The sequence below is a fragment of the Poecilia formosa genome, unplaced genomic scaffold, assembly GCF_000485575.1.
Source record: "Poecilia formosa unplaced genomic scaffold, Poecilia_formosa-5.1.2 Scaffold17, whole genome shotgun sequence".
NCBI lineage: Eukaryota > Metazoa > Chordata > Actinopteri > Cyprinodontiformes > Poeciliidae > Poecilia > Poecilia formosa.
In genome coordinates, this window is record NW_006799956.1 from 1,475,030 (window position 1) to 1,491,002 (window position 15,973).

The 15,973-nt window shown below is 41.9% G+C and overlaps 1 protein-coding gene across 2 annotated transcripts in view; it reads right to left on the minus strand.

Moving 5' to 3' along the window:
* plxnb2b (plexin b2b) overlaps positions 1-15,973 on the minus strand; it is a 169,551-nt gene that overhangs the window by 127,796 nt on the left and 25,782 nt on the right. Inside the window, exon 2 of one of the 2 annotated variants that reach the window (XM_016668776.1) lies at positions 4,097-4,283. The gene's annotated coding sequence lies outside the window, so the exon portion shown is untranslated. Of the gene's footprint in view, positions 1-4,079; positions 4,284-15,973 lie in introns of both variants that reach the window. The other variant, XM_016668777.1, reaches the window with a different exon arrangement.

The following is a 15,973-nucleotide window of genomic DNA, read 5'->3' on the forward strand; positions in this document are numbered from 1 at the left end:
TCATACGATCCACTGAAAGACGACCGTTATTACTCCTGCTGATTCAAAAACAAAAAAAAACAAATAGACACGTGTGTGTGTGTGTGTGCATGTGTGTGTGTGTGCGGGTGTGTGTAGAAGCTGCAAAATAGGCAGAGCAGACAAAAAAGAAGAAAAAAAAAAGCATCTGCACAATCTATTCAGACATCTGCAATTGCACACCTTGTTGATCTCTATGATTCAGTGCAAATTCAGTGATTCACAGGATGAGCTGAAACGGAAACTCGCGCTCAGAAAGCTGTAAAGCATGCAGAGCTAACACGCTCCAAAGAGATAACCTATCGCCAAAAAAAAAATGGAAACATAATTACAAAAAAGGAACGTTCCACTGTAGAAATCCAAAGCTCTTAGCATGTAGATGACAGCTGCACGGGGCAGGCCTTGTTTGCACGGCCTGGAGAGGAGCAGTATATGTGGCCTGGAGGCCAGATCCGTTCCAACTGTGCCCTGGCACGAAAACGATCAGCCCAGTCCGACTCGACAGCTTGGATATTTGCAGGGGGGCAATGGAAAACTGGAACGTTGCAGCACCGTGTTGGAGGTGGGGGAGGTGGGCCGGCGGGCAGAGATGAGTCAGGAACAAGGTGGTTTCTATTATTTTAGGTCCGCAAGGACGTGACATTTCCAAAGTCTGATGAGCAAGACCGAACAGCGGCGGGTGAAGGAGGTGCCATTTCTGTGGGGGCCTGAGGCAGCCAAGTTTATCCACCAGCACATGTGTCTGGAGGACATATGAGCATTTTTAACCATTTCCAGACATTTATTAGGTGTCTGTACACGCTGCAACGGTCAAAACCTGCATGGTGATGATGCATCTTTAAAGCCTGGAGTTAGTTTAGTTTATGTAATTATCATTGGAGACAAAAAAAATAAACAGGTCTGAGGTCGTGCAGCTCATGAGAGGAAAAACAAAACTAAGAGTAAAAGTCAAAACACAATGACAAGCAGCCTTGCTTACTTTTTTTAGCATGACAAGTTTATTTAATCTTATCTTGTTTCCATCGTCGTCATCATCCATCATCACAAAGAGTCAGAGTTTGGGATTTTCCTTGAAACTAAAGAAATGCAGGAGGTTTTCACAACCAATAATCATTTTAAAAAGTGATGCAATGAGAAACCTGCTGGTTATGGGAATATTTTCAGTTTAGCCTGCTTTGACCACAGACAAGAAAATTAAAAATCTTATCAGTGTGGTTGATGTTACTGACTGAAGACTCAAAGCTCAGTGTTTTTGGGATCAATGACAAAGTAGAAACAAAAAAAAGTGGACAAAGAGACGCAAAGAGATGTTTAAAAGCAAACCATTCCGTAGGACATAGAGACACGGTCTGAAGTTTGTTAAGCAGATAACAGAAAAGGTGAACGGAGAACAGGAAATCTCTTCAAACTATAAACCTGTCCGTCATCCTTAGAGCCTTTAATAAGTCTCAGTGGTAAGGCAAGGCTCTACCTCTGAGGAACAGACAGAGTATCTTTTTAGCACTATGTGCAACACTAACTTGTAACAGCAGTTTAAAAGGTCAAATCAAAAATCATTAATGCAGTAAATCCCTATTTTACACAGATTGGACTCTCAAACACACACTGCTCATAAAATAAATAGATTTTCTTTTCTATTACTAAAGCTACAGTGGCTAAAACGAAAGCAAAATCAGTTAAACTCAGTATCAAGCCACGTCAAAGAAACAACAAGAACCAGAAAATCGGACAACAAATTTTGATCTGTGCAGCTCAATTTGAAGCTTCACGAGGCAACACTGTCCCACGAACGGCTTCGATTACCATTTGCTGTACAGAATAACTGGGAAAATTCGGGGAAATTTTTTCAATTAAAAAAAAAAAAAAGAAAGAAATCAATCTAAAATTTACAACATTCTGTTGCACAAGAGCTACAGGCCCCACCCTGTCCCCAGGGGGTAAGAAAACAACAACATTTTGATTTAGTGCATGCTAATTCGTTCATCCCCAACGTAGCTCTTTGCTCTGGGGTAGCGCCGATGCAAAGCCTCCTGGGAAAAATGATTGACACTTCTTAATCCTCATGGATAGCAAAAAGCATGTCATTACCATGACATTTGTACCATCTTCTGGGACATGAGATGAAGAGTGTAAACAACAAAAGGGATAAACAGGGAAAACTCCATAAATAAGGAGTGCGAATGTTTAATGGGATGTATTTTTGGGTCACACGTGTAGTTTAAATATTTCACTCTGGCTGTGCTCGCTTAATAGAATAGGGATGGAGAGATGCCTGCACTCTGGCACCTGGGGTAGCCAAGATTTCAAATTATCCAACATTTTATTTATCTGTAACAACAGAGGGCTGGCTGGTGGGCACAGAGGACTGCAGGAAATGTGATGGAAAGTGGAGCACAACAGTAATGACCAAAGCAAACAGCTGATAATGAGGAAGATGCATGGAGAGGGAGGTGGGGGGGGGGGAACGGAGTCATCTGTCAAGCTAAGCACTACACAGATGAGTAAGAGGCATCCAGAGAAATCAGCAACTCCTCAAGCTTTCTGACAGCTTTGGGACTTAAACACCACAGAAACTGTTTGTGACAAAGTGAGAAATATCAGACAAGCCTCGATATATCAGTCACAATTATGTCGCAACGTTTCTTCACCTTAATTCATCTCTTTGACTTGGATGAGCGGAGCAGCGTTTCTCCTCTTCAATTAAAACGCGTAAAGGAAAAGTTTTAACAGCGCTCTCCATAAAAACCGTTACAGCAGCAGTTAATTACTGGGGATCTTCAGCTAATGAGCATCGGAGCACACTTAATTACTCATATCCCTTCATAAACAAACAGATCTTAATAGAGCGCACGTAAAGTTTCACCAGAACGGACCGAGGTAGTACTTTGAGAACTTGCTTCAACTTGTAGGACAAGGCTTGGCTTGTAATTGGGCCATTGTTTCCTGAAACGGAGCGCTGACCGTTTATTGTCCAGCAATGCTCCACATCCATAACACAACAAACAAACAAAAACACCTGCTGGTATTTTGGAGGTAGCTACTGCCAGCAAATGTCCCAGGTGAGATGAGCTGCTATGTGCTGGGTAACAGAACTACTACTTCTTCTTGATGCTGTTCAGAGCTTTTAACACAGATAAACAACAGGGAGCAAAATGATGAACAAGTGAAAAGAGGAAGCTCGACTGATTACTGGGTTCCTAAGCACATTTCAGGCGACAACACTATACTTCTGTACGTTATTTTTCTGTCTGTTAAACTCATTTTTCGAAGGAAGGAAGGAAGGAAGGAAGGAAGGAAGGAAGGAATACCACCTTAGTTTGAGAACTGCATGAAAAGGGATAAAGGTAGCTAAAAACGCATTAGTTTAATAGTCACCATTTTCAAGTTATATTGATGTAGAATTATAATTTAACATCTAAAACTGGGGAGCTTTTTCCCCTGAAACTGTGGGATATAAAATAAAGTACTGAAAGTACTATTTTTTTTAATACAGTTTTCTTTCTCCGTCCTTATTCAGACCTGAAAAACCACCATTTCAAATTCAATACCTTTTCAGACGGCATAGGAACCCTGTAATTATACCACCTCCACACCATTAGCTCCACACCCTGCTGTTTACTCAAAGCAGCTTGATACACCGAGGCCTGGCCTGAAACTGATTCACCCATCAGGAGAAAAACAGGAGCTGAAATGCTTTTTTCTTTCCTTCCCCCTCCCACCTTGGCTGCTGCCCAATGGGAGACCATAAAAAATTACTTGAATCCAACTGTGTTTTAGTGAGGACAAAGGGTGTGAGAGCGGAGTGTGAGCCAGAGAAAGTGAGGAGACGCAGGGACCGAGTCTACAGAGTCTAGCAGCAAAATTACGGCTTAAGAAAGAGTATACAAATTGTGACAAGTTTTTGTTAACAAAAAAAAAAAAAGAAAAGTGTGACGGGCAGAGCTGGTGATCCAGAAAACAGCCAGACCCCGATGAATTTTTCTTTGCTCAGAAAAAAAAAAAGTAAAAGAACATCACAAAGTGGTGCAAGTAAATGAGAGGATAAGTGAAAATAAAACGACCTTGGGTTGCTACTCACTAGAGAGAGGCCGACAGGGGTGCTGGGTGCGTCTTGGCTGCTGGAGTGGAACAGAGTAGGGTGCAGCGGCGGCTGCACAGTGTGCGCTCGCTGGACACTTCAATCACAGGTAGCCGCAGCCCCGGGCGAACTTGGCCAATTAGCCACACACTGCCGCTGACCCCCGGCTTCATTAAGGGCTCGGGCTCTGGAGGGGGAAGAAAGAGGGGAGGATTAGAAGGTGAGAGGGGAGACTGTCGTTACTGGCGACGGTTTGAGAAGACGCGTCTACACCTTATGCTTAAAGCTGTGACTGAAGGTTACAGATGAACACAATCAAGTGTGGGAAACGACTCAACTCCGCATGTATCCACCCACCCCAGAAGTCACACTCCCCACATCCCTGAGGGTTTATACCTGCAGCAAAGGTGGTGGAGGTGAGAGTTGGAGCTACAGAGGCCAGAGGGCAACGCTACACCCCCACCCTAAAACACAGCTGCAGTGACAGCAACAGGTGTGGTGGCCGGCAGACATGCAATTATTAGGCTGAGATTGTGCTCTTTGTGACAGAGACAACAGCGGATCAGAGCGAAGATTAGAGCTACAGGGGGAGAGGAGAGGAGCGGGACGGGAGGAGACCGAGATGAGAGGGAAGAGGGGAGGATGCACTACTACGAGTCCCTAGAGGATGGAAAGAAAAAGACTTTCTGTTCTGCTCTTTTGATCGGCAATTCCTCAGAAACTGAAGGAAATGCAGATCAAAAGCCAGCCCCGCGCTGCCAATCACAAGTTTTCTTTCACACATCAGCATGAAGGTGATTAGTTTTGACCTTCAGAGGATTTTCAATGATTTTTTGTTTCCTCATTTATGAAAAAAATAAAATAAACCTCACTGATATTTAGTTGGGTTCTGGCTAAATTCTGGTTGCATATGTGAATATAGTTTTTATTCGAAATAGTAGAGCTCAATCAAACCTGTTGGGTTCGTGCCAGAGATTTAGCTTTTAAGCAAAGGTCGTGCATTTTCAGCACAGTTACAGTTGAGGCCAGCATGGAGCAGGCCTCAGGATCATCGTCTTGTACAAACGCCAACTTGGATCAACCATCTGTTTGTTGATTTTAGGTGCCTACAACTCATCCACTTCACTACTGCAATTCACTACTACCCCTGGAAGTAAACAGCGACACAGTATGGTGCCACCACCAGCATGTTTGGGAGTTGCTGCAACGAGTTCATGTTTTACAGCTTCACTTTGATCTTCAAAGACTCTTATTATGGCCAAATTGGTCACCATTTTCTCTCGTCTGGCCTTTTACAGTAACTTTTAGAGTACTGGTCAGCAACCTCTCAAGTCTATGATGATGTAGGCGTCACTTTCCTGTGGATCGACCAGACAGAAGCATCCTCCAGATTATTATAGAGCTCAGATACGTACCATCAGGACCAACAATCCCAAAAACACATTAAAACTGGTTTTGGATTGGATAAAGTACACCAACATTAAACTCCTGGAATGGCTCCAGGCTCAAATGTTTTGACAATTTATGGACTTTGCTTCAAAGCTTAGTCCCAGGACATGAACCAAATATAAATGTGCTCCACCAATTATGATTAAAAGAGTAGTATGCAGCCAGATTTATATCAGTAGCTTGCTTATGGCTATAGATAGCCAGAAGCAGCTCTGATGTTTACTATGGAATACTTATCAGAAATGTAATCTGTGTGAATATATTTATTAAAGGGCAGTATTATGCATTTTCCAGGCACATAGTGCCATTTTAGTAATTAAGACACTCCGTTTTCAGTAAGTCATCACAACATGGCTCCTTTATTAACCCTTTAACAACGTTTTTACAAGCGTTACACCGAGATGTAGCTCGTATATTGATCTCTGCTGATGCACAGTTCCACCAGCTGTTTGCTAATTGCTCCTGGCTAGTCTGAAGGAGCTGAGTGAGGGAGCAGTGGGGGGAATGCTGCTCTGTCAGGTGGAAACTCGGAAGCTGCAGCAGCAAGAAGAAGCTTCGTCCTCGAAGGCAGCACTCTGTTCCACCAAGCGTTTTGAACATCTGAATGGTTTTCTCAAACATGGATTAAAAAAATCAAGGCAACACTCCAGCTATGTTTTTAAGGAAGTAATAACATGACACAATTTAAAGCTCAAAAAAGTTGATTTCGCATACTATTGCCCCTTTTTGTGGGATTTCAGACCTGGGTTGGAATAGGAAACACACATTCTATGGCTCAAGTCATATAATTTCTCCATCACCAAAACAGGTAAAATGCATCATTAAAAGCGCACATTAATATCCCATTTAAATCAATAATAATAATAATAAGTGCACTCATTTACCAGCATTGTATACTTTAGGTTTCTGCAGCAGGAATGAATTTACTCAGGGTAGTGGTTTGAGGAGACCTCATACACATGTTTGCGCGACACTTATTAAAAGCCAAAGCATCTCATGTCATTTCAGAGTAGGTGGAGTAGTTTGTGGCTATATGGGACACGCAAGGCTCGGCAACAGTTAGTCACATACAAATGTTTTTCTCCCTTACGAAAGCAGAAATCCACATGGGACTTGTGCCTGCGTCACATTTACTGTGGAAACCTCAGAGGTGCCGTAGAGGAGTGGGGTGCTTCATACCAGCGTTCCTTCTGATTACAGGGCTTTGACCTAGCTAAAAAAAAATGTTTATAAGGTGGGCTACCAGAATTGTAATAACTACTGTCAGAATGTTTTTATGCTCGGGTGGAGGAGATACCAGACCTTTATTTAAAACAAGCCCAGGATAAAAGATCAATGGCCCAAGTCGGAGCAAGAATTGGAGGGAAAAGTTCGCAAACATGGTGGGAGATTATGAGGGGGGGAGGATGTATGAGTAGATGAGGTGGGGGGAGTGGAGAGAGCGCCAACGAAGAGGGATCTAGCTCATCTGGGTGCTAGTGGCTTATTGATCGGAGAAGACACACAGCTCCGAGCCATTCATCACAGGCCACTCTCAGGTCCTTAGATAAGTCCTGTGATAGTGCCTGTTTGCTGAGCAGCTGCAACTGGCCACATCCATTATCGCTCAAACGAAGCCCACTACCCTGGGAATAGGCATGGAAAGGGCTGCCGGGTGACATGGCAGAAGGAAGGCTGGATTCAAAATAGAAACGAAGCCTGTGGTTAAGGGCCTGTGGCTGAGGCTAATGCCTACAAAGGCAAAAGCTGCAGTTGAAGGGCTGGAGTTTGATGAAAAATTGTGCCCTAACAGTCACAAACGAAATGAGAAACTCTCTGTTTGCACCAGCAGGAGGTGGGAACTTTTTTTTTTTTTTTATGGCCCTATTGTTTCCATTTCTCGGCCAAACGCTATTAGCAAAGCTGTTTTGTAGCAGATAGTACACAAACCAGCCGAGCGACAGGCAGCTCTGAAAACCGCTGAGTGGTTCTGACTGTTTGTATGACTGAACGCGAGTGTGTATGTGTATAAAGGAGAATTCCCCAACTGGGCAGGTGGGGATCAGCCATAATGAGCCATGCAGGGAAAGAAGACAGAAAGGAAGGGCAGGAAAAAAAAAGATGACAGGAGGAGTGATGGCGACAGGCTCAGAGCCAGAGACAGGGCCCCAAAAGAGCAATTACAGGAGCTCCAGAGAAGGTGTGGGCCTCGTCCCAAGGCATGGTTTCAAACAGCACAAAGCCCTGCCAGACATGTACTCACAGGCAAACACACACAGACACATGTATACTGGATTTATATACTGTTCTTATGTCAAAATACTATAGTTTATATACAGAAGTTTACTATGATGCCCAGGTGCCCTTCTCTACAAAGGCCAGAGTTTAAATAAGGGTATTAAAGAGAGAGGAAATAAAACAGAAAGGATGGATAGATGGTGGTCAAGTGCATTAAACACAGACCGTTAGATGAATGGATGGATGGATAAATAATTTGAAAGACGAACAGACAAACAGACAAGAATTGATCGATGACTGACAAATTGATGGTAGGATACATGGATAAACAAATAGCTGGATGTATGAATGGTAGGCCTGTCGCAATAAACAATAAATCAATTAATTACATGACAGATTAAAACAAACAACAATTTTCATTTGCTTGATTTATCGTTTTTCTCTTTTTACCAAAAACTGCATGATAAAAGTCATCAGTCTGTTGCTCTGGTCTCAACGATCCCTTTTTTTTTTTTTAAAGATAATTTTGTTTACAGAGACTTCATAATTCATTTTATTTGTTGTTGTTGTTTTATTCATTTTGGATATTTCAAATGAAGTCTCTGTAAATAAAATTATTTCCTTATATGTTTTGTTTATTATTGTCGTTTTGTGCAACTTATTAAGAGATGCACCGGTCGATCACATGACAAATGAAAAGAAACTAAATTTTTATTCGTCTTCCATTTCCAGTGTTTAAAACGTTAATTAAAATTTAAAGTTTATTAATAACTGAGAATGTGTTCTTGCCTTTATTACCATTACTTGAAAATGGTCTCAAAACAATATTATCATTTATCGCAATAAGCTCTAGGACAATTTATCGTCCAGCAAAATGTGTTATCGTGACAAAAAAACGGGCAGACAAGTGGTTGGATTAATGAAAAACTGACAGACAGAAAGATCATTTAACCAATGAAACGGGGCATAAAGTCTTAAAATACAAATAAAATGAAATAGCGGTTAGAAGCCATAGGAGAAACAGAGACGGGGTGAAATGGGAAGGAAGGAAGCAGGAGGGAATATTTTCAAGTGTAAAACATCAGTATGCTACATGCCGCACATGTTTGTACCGGTACAGTCTGTGCTGCTCTGAAGCTGCTTCCTGAACACCACGGGCTGAAACAAAAGCCCAAACTCCAAGGCTCTGGTCCACACGCCGAAAACTTTCAAGTGAATTCTGCTGCGACCGGTGGGCGCTAAACAACAATGAACGGTCTGGACAGCCTCTCACCATGGTGCCCGTCACAAACAGGGCTCTGAAATAGCTTCTGAAGGCAACCATTTTTGGCCTTCTCCACTCCACCACTTAAAGGAGAATGACAAGACGGGGAGAGCAGACGTAAATGACAGGAGAACGAGAGAAGATATGCAAACATATGTGGGGGAGGAGAAATTAAATTAAGAGAAAAGTTCTTGCGCACCGGTACGGACCATTGATTTCCCATTCTCTTGGAAAGATTTAATGAGCTTAAATAGGAGGCTGGTTTGACACTGCCACAATGACTCTGAGAAAGCTCCCTGTGAGAGGAAATCGTTCAGAGGCTGTGACGGCTACCAGCGAGAGGGGAGGGAGCGAGGAGGGAGATAAGATGCAGGGAGGGAGGGAATGTTTTCATGCCAAAGTAGGAGACATGAGGAAGACAGATGTTGGATTATGCTTGGGAAATGGTCCACGGCTAGCTTTACTTGTCTAGTTCTCAATGAGCAGGGGAGACGGAGGTGAGGATGAAGGATGAAAGGGATTAGAGCAAGAGAGGCAGATGCTGAAAGAGGCTAAAAGGTGGTGTACATTCAACTGAGCTGCCAAGTTATGTAGGTGCTTACTCACAACAGGCGCTCATTATAACCCAACGATCTCCGAGGTGATTGACAGTTCCTGCTCGACTGCGGCGCTTCACCTCATTACTTCCTGGATGACCTCCCTACGAGCCATTGAAGAGATGCAATTGCTTAGCAGCCATCTTGTTTTCCAACCCTCCCCTCTCACCTCCGTAGGCAGGAGCGCCGCAGCGACTTCCGAGAGCAGAGTCCTCGGGCGCTTCACCGCGCTCTGCCGCTGATGAGGGCCCCAGTGGGAATCATCAGTAGCCGTTTTATGAAGCCGTCTGGCAGAGTGAATGCGCTCAGCGTCCCGCCACTTTTTTTTTTCTTTGCAGGCAATCACGGTAATAGGAAAGTGGACTCAGGCATAGCTGTGAGCCGGTACCGAAGGGATGAGGGCTTCCCTTCGCCAACTGTTGGATGCCACAGCATGTTCAGAGGCTTCCTTCATCTAAACTTAAATTAAGAGCCGTTTTACCCTGGAGATGCACTTGCTCCAGATGATAAAAATGGGAACATCTCTGATGGAAGTAAGTTATTGGGTCACTCTGTTAAAGCATTGCAAAAGTATTTCTCCTGAGATTAATTTACACAGATTCCCTCTTCACTAATTAGATTAGAGACGTTTTTTAAGGGCATCAGAGTAGAGGTGGCTGACTATATATTTACTTAAAAAAATAGTTCTAAAACTATGTACCCTCGTTTTTCTCCTTCAGAGTTGAGCTCCACGTTGTGTTTGTCCATCATGCAAACCCCCAGTAAAAATCACGTTGAAGTTTGTGTTTGGAACATGACAATTTGAAAATGCTCAACGGGAGCAAGGTTTTCCCCCAGCAAACTTGTCAAGCCTGGTGGTTGGGGGGGCTCCAGGGCAGTCATTCATCCAGCAGCCCGACATGTTTTTGAGTTAAAAAAATGTTTAAAGTTGACAGGAAATCTGAAAATATCACTTGATAATTATGCGTTATTGAACGATTGGGATATTAATATCTGAACACCAACTAGAAAGTTGTTAAAAAATAAAACTCAAGTAAGCAATGCTAAGCCTGGTGGGGTCACAAGTAAAGCCTGGTGGCCCACCAGGCTTATAATACCCTGGGGAGTAAAAGCTTTTGCAACACTTGCTATAAATTGCCAGCCTACTGATTGATATGTTTCAGTTACACAATTATGTAACTTTATAATTGAAACATATTTGCTTTGTGTAAAAACCAACTAAGAAAGAAAAAAAAAAGTTATCATGGGGCAGAATGGGATCTGGTACTTCAGTTTAATACAACAGGTTTCTGCGAAATGACTCGGAAAAAGCCTCATTTCTGCAAAGATAGCTAATAAAATATGAGCTGGCAATTAAAGCATTGATTTATAACAAAATTATTCAGGGCAATTTGATGCTAGCTACATTCAGATTTAATGATGCAAGATTTGCAGAGTTTGCATGTGCAGTGAGGCAAAGAAGAGTTCCTCTGTACTTCACACAAATTTAGATTGATTGCTTATAGCTGGATTTCTGCTGGTTACAGAACATTTCCAAAAATCATGTAATAAATTGTGGTTTTGATGTCTAGTCATACATACCCACACGTGGAATAGATAAGTGATTCTGCATAAATACAGCATTTTGCAAAATAACATTTGAACCTTTGTTTCCTCTAGTTTGTCCAATAACTACAAACTTAATGTGCTAGCTTGATTTTACAGAATGTGCATATTTGTGTAGTGAAAATAGTAAGTTTTCTTATTTTTTAATTAATGCAAGTGAAAAAAATAAAACCTGTCTACAGTGCATTTCTACTCTGCTCCTTTAAATCCGGTACCCTTAAATAAAATCAGTGGAGCCTATTAACATCAAAACTCCTATAATTAGTAAACAGAAACCAGATGGCATCAACTTAATCCAGATTTTAAAAAAAACACTTTCTCCAAACTACTATCATTTCATAATTACAGATTACTTTCTATGACAGAAACCAAACCTAATGAAATATTTTAAACATTGACGGTGAAAGAAAACAAAACAAAAAAAAGGCAGAAAAACTTAGCCAGTAGGATTTTTTATTTTATTTTTTTTAACCAAAAGTTGTATTTCAGAAGCCTGCGTATGCATTTAGCTCCAGGACGTTTCAAAGTCTAGAGGTGTTTTTCTTCCAACAAAAATCTGTTTCCCAAATCAAGAGCGCAAAGACAGAGTTCATCAGTTTCTGACCCTGCGTTTTTACTTCACCTCAAACTTTTGCTCAAGAGCTGATAACACAGCTGGCTGGCAACGTGTCTCAGAGTGTTTACCCAGATGGATGCATAGTAAGCAGTACAGCAGCGACTGTGGGTGTTGTACACAACTGGCAGCAGTGCTGAGGCCATGCTTCGCAGGGCATTCGTCTGTGACTCGCAGCAAATGTTATGCTGAGGGGGGGACATATTTTTAAAAGAAAATGCACCTTAAGCTGAAACAATCATGTGGTTCTCTGGTGATTAATTATAGCAAGAGGAAAAACAGCCCGTATGAGAGTTCCCCACATTTGCTTCTGAAGAACTGGAGCGGTGGCACACAGGCGTGTACTCCCACACAAACTGGAAATGGCTAACAGGAGCAAAAACAACTCAAAGACAACGTGTTTTACTGTTTCAGATATCCAGAAACAACATTTTCTGAGCCAGCAAGACACAAACTTTCACAGTGGAGTTCTTTGGGTAGGACTCCAACGGGTTCAGATTTATGCTGGACACCGGACCAGTAACCAGACCATTTATACTGGTTTTATATCTATATATGTGGACTGTGGAGAGAAGGTCATTATAGGAACAAAAAGCTATACTTCATAATTGCACCACCGCGCCTGTGTCCCCTCAGTGAAATTGGCTCTCCAGAATATATTCCCTCTCTCTTTATCTCTCTCTCGTCTGGCAGAGAGGGTGATTTTGACAGGCTGACTGTCTCTGCTCATGAAATAACCACCCTCCATTTGTATCTGAGGAGGGTGCATTAACTGGACAGCGTAATCAGCCTGCACAGGAAAAGCAGCGAGCCTCACCGACCGACTGCTTTTTACCACTCTGGGCTGTAACGGCTCGCCATTAGGCCACAATTAGTGCAGCTCATTTGGGGGGGAAAAGCTGCCCCTCCAAAGCCCCTTGGACTGCAGAGTGGAAGCGAGAAGCAAGAGTTTTCGTCAAAGTCTATTGTTGAGACAAACATTCAAGAGAGATAATCTGATTTGTTAACATTCTTGATGGTTAATGCAGAGGGACTAAAAAGCCTCACACAGTACCACGGGACATTGCTCCAATCCAATTTGAGGGTATTGACACTGCAAACAGCTAATCACCAGACAATGCAGATAAGAGAATATCCTACAATGTAGGAAGGAGAATTAGACAATAAATAGTCCTGTAGTGATAGTAAACTCCATGCGAAGGAAGCAGTTCCACAAAGTTTAGCACACACAAAGATGTTCCCTTTCCTTTCCCCAAGGGATTTGAAACAATGACGCGAAAATGCACGTTCCTGTGGTCATTTGTGGCATGCAGGCAGTGGGCAGACACAGATAAGAGTTTGGATCGGTGGCGGCTGACACGCTGTGATTATCTCTGGCTGCTGGAATTGACCGTCCATCAATCCAGGCGACCAAGACAACTGGGGCTGGGCGACTTGATTGTTATCTGAGGCACGATTTTTATGATTTACTGACCTGAGACAAAGGAAAACAAGTATAAGCAGAGGTGTTTCTGATACTTTGTATGATTTCAATGCCAGCATTTGCAACTTGGAAGAATAAATCAGAGTCTAAACATATTAGGCGACATCTCACAGGTTGTAATTAGGAGGTATGAATGCTACAATTTTCAGATTTTTATTTATAAAAATTTTAACATCTTTTTGTTCCCCTCTCCTTCCATATATAACCTCTCAAAAATAAATATACAGAAGTTTGTGGCTGTGACGTGACAAAAAGTGAAAAAGGTCAAGAGGTGTGAATACATTCGTAAGATACTAAGCAAATAATGCAATTTCATAGGAGGATATCAGACAGATTGTATTTCACCCCCCCACCACCAACTTTTTCCAAACAATCAGAAAGTACCACCTGACTTTCGAGGGCTCCCCTCTCACGTTCCAATCTGCCTTCTTGGCTCCCTTCACCTCACCTCATGCTGCACATTCTGGACCTGAAAGCAGATCCGCAGACCAGAGAGAACCACAGGAGAGATGGAGAAAGGGATGGGTGGATGGAGGAAAGCGAGAGATAAAGACGGAGCTTGTCAAGAAGCACATTCTTTCTGCCGAGTGCCATCTGGAAGTGGAAAGGTAGATAAACAATGACGTGAGCTGCATTCCACCTCTCTCCTGAAGCCAGAACAGACACGCGGGCTCCACAATGCTCGAGCGCCGCAGCCACTGATCCCGTGCCGTGTGCCAGGCATTGTCAGGGATTGGGTCTTATCAATCGTTGGCCAGATCCTGAGCAGAAGCGCGAGGCAAACAAAGGGAAGGGGAGAGAACAAAACTGGAGGAGAGTTGCGACCGACAATGAGAAACACAAATGAGAAGATGGCTGGGAGCCACCCGTCCACACGGCCTGGACCGGCTCCATTTAATCTGGTCAAGTTTGCGCAACCACCCCTCTCCAACAAAAAAAGAGAAAAGAAAAAAAAAATAAAGAAAGAAATCAAAGGATCTTCCCTGCCGAGTTGAATTAGACAACTCCGAGCTAAGAGGAACTTAGCCGGTGAGCTGAGTGAGACAATTTGGGGTTTATACAGCATTATGTAAAAATGTGCAAAATATTACAACTGGGAAACTCAAGACAACTTCGTCTCAATAGGCTGGAAGAGTTTGAAGCCAAACTGAGCCTTACTTCAGATTCTTTCTAACTTCACATTTTTAGGTGCCCTCAGGTATCCAATAAATCAAAGTGATGGTGGACATTTTTATAATTCCTTTCTGAGGAATGTTAAGAAAATAAATTTAAAATTTACTATAAAAGTTTGTACACAGGAGTAACAAATCAGATTTGCTTTTGCAACTCTCCAAAGAGGTCTTTGCTTTTCTTTCTTTCTTCTTCTTTTTTCTATTTGTCTCAGGTAAATGAATGTCTGTTTTCGTGTGTTTGAAGTGTCTGTGTTGTCAATGTGATTTTATACTTTTAAATGTTGGAATAAACTCTGAAAATGCATGACGTGGATCGTTGACCGTCATCTCTGTGTGGCTTTTGTTTCCACGCATGGAATCATTGAATCCGGGAGCACAAGAGAATATAACGAGCCAGAAGTTAAAGATTTTATTTTCTTAACAGGAACTGTTCTTCATAGAAAGTGAGAAAAAAAAACATTTGAAATGTGACTTATGCAATGCAGAGGGAAAGATTGAGGCTACTCAATATCAGCACCTGGTGTATGAGCATTAGGTGGTTAATGCTATTAAAGTACACTAAGAGTTTAAAACATTGACCTTTTAAACTTTTGTCACGTCATTACGAATGTATTTTTCCCCCACTTTTACTTGTATTTAGTAATGGAGTGCTGTTCCTCCCCCACCTATTGCTGAACTCTGCCAGTCAGTTGGTGAAAGGAAGCAACATAATTTCCTCTTGGTTACAAAACAGAAAGCAAAATTAGATGTTCTAACCATTTCTAGTGAAATCTAAAGTTGTTCTATGGAAAGTAAAAAGTCAGCACACTGGTGGCAAATGACTATAAAAATGTGGTCATTATTCCTCTTAAACAGACGCCACTGGATCCGTGTGATGGATGCTCCAACCTCTGTTGACAATTATGAAATATTCACATTTTCTTTACGCTTTTAATGTAAACATCTCAAGTCAAACCATTTGAAAAGCTGTGCATGAGCACCAAAGGATCTCAATATGGTGTCATCTCACGAGCAGCGGTCATTTTTACACACCTGGTAATAAGCAATGTTTGATTTTATTTTAGAAGCAGAACAAAGATATGTTGTTTCCCCGTTTTAAATACAACAGACGATGTTGTATATTTTGGTTTTATTTTTGTGTGTTGACAAAGCAATACTGTGGTGTTCTGACTCCAGGTTATCNTGATTGATATGTTTCAGTTACACAATTATGTAACTTTATAATTGAAACATATTTGCTTTGTGTAAAAACCAACTAAGAAAGAAAAAAAAAAGTTATCATGGGGCAGAATGGGATCTGGTACTTCAGTTTAATACAACAGGTTTCTGCGAAATGACTCGGAAAAAGCCTCATTTCTGCAAAGATAGCTAATAAAATATGAGCTGGCAATTAAAGCATTGATTTATAACAAAATTATTCAGGGCAATTTGATGCTAGCTACATTCAGATTTAATGATGCAAAATTTGCAGAGTTTGC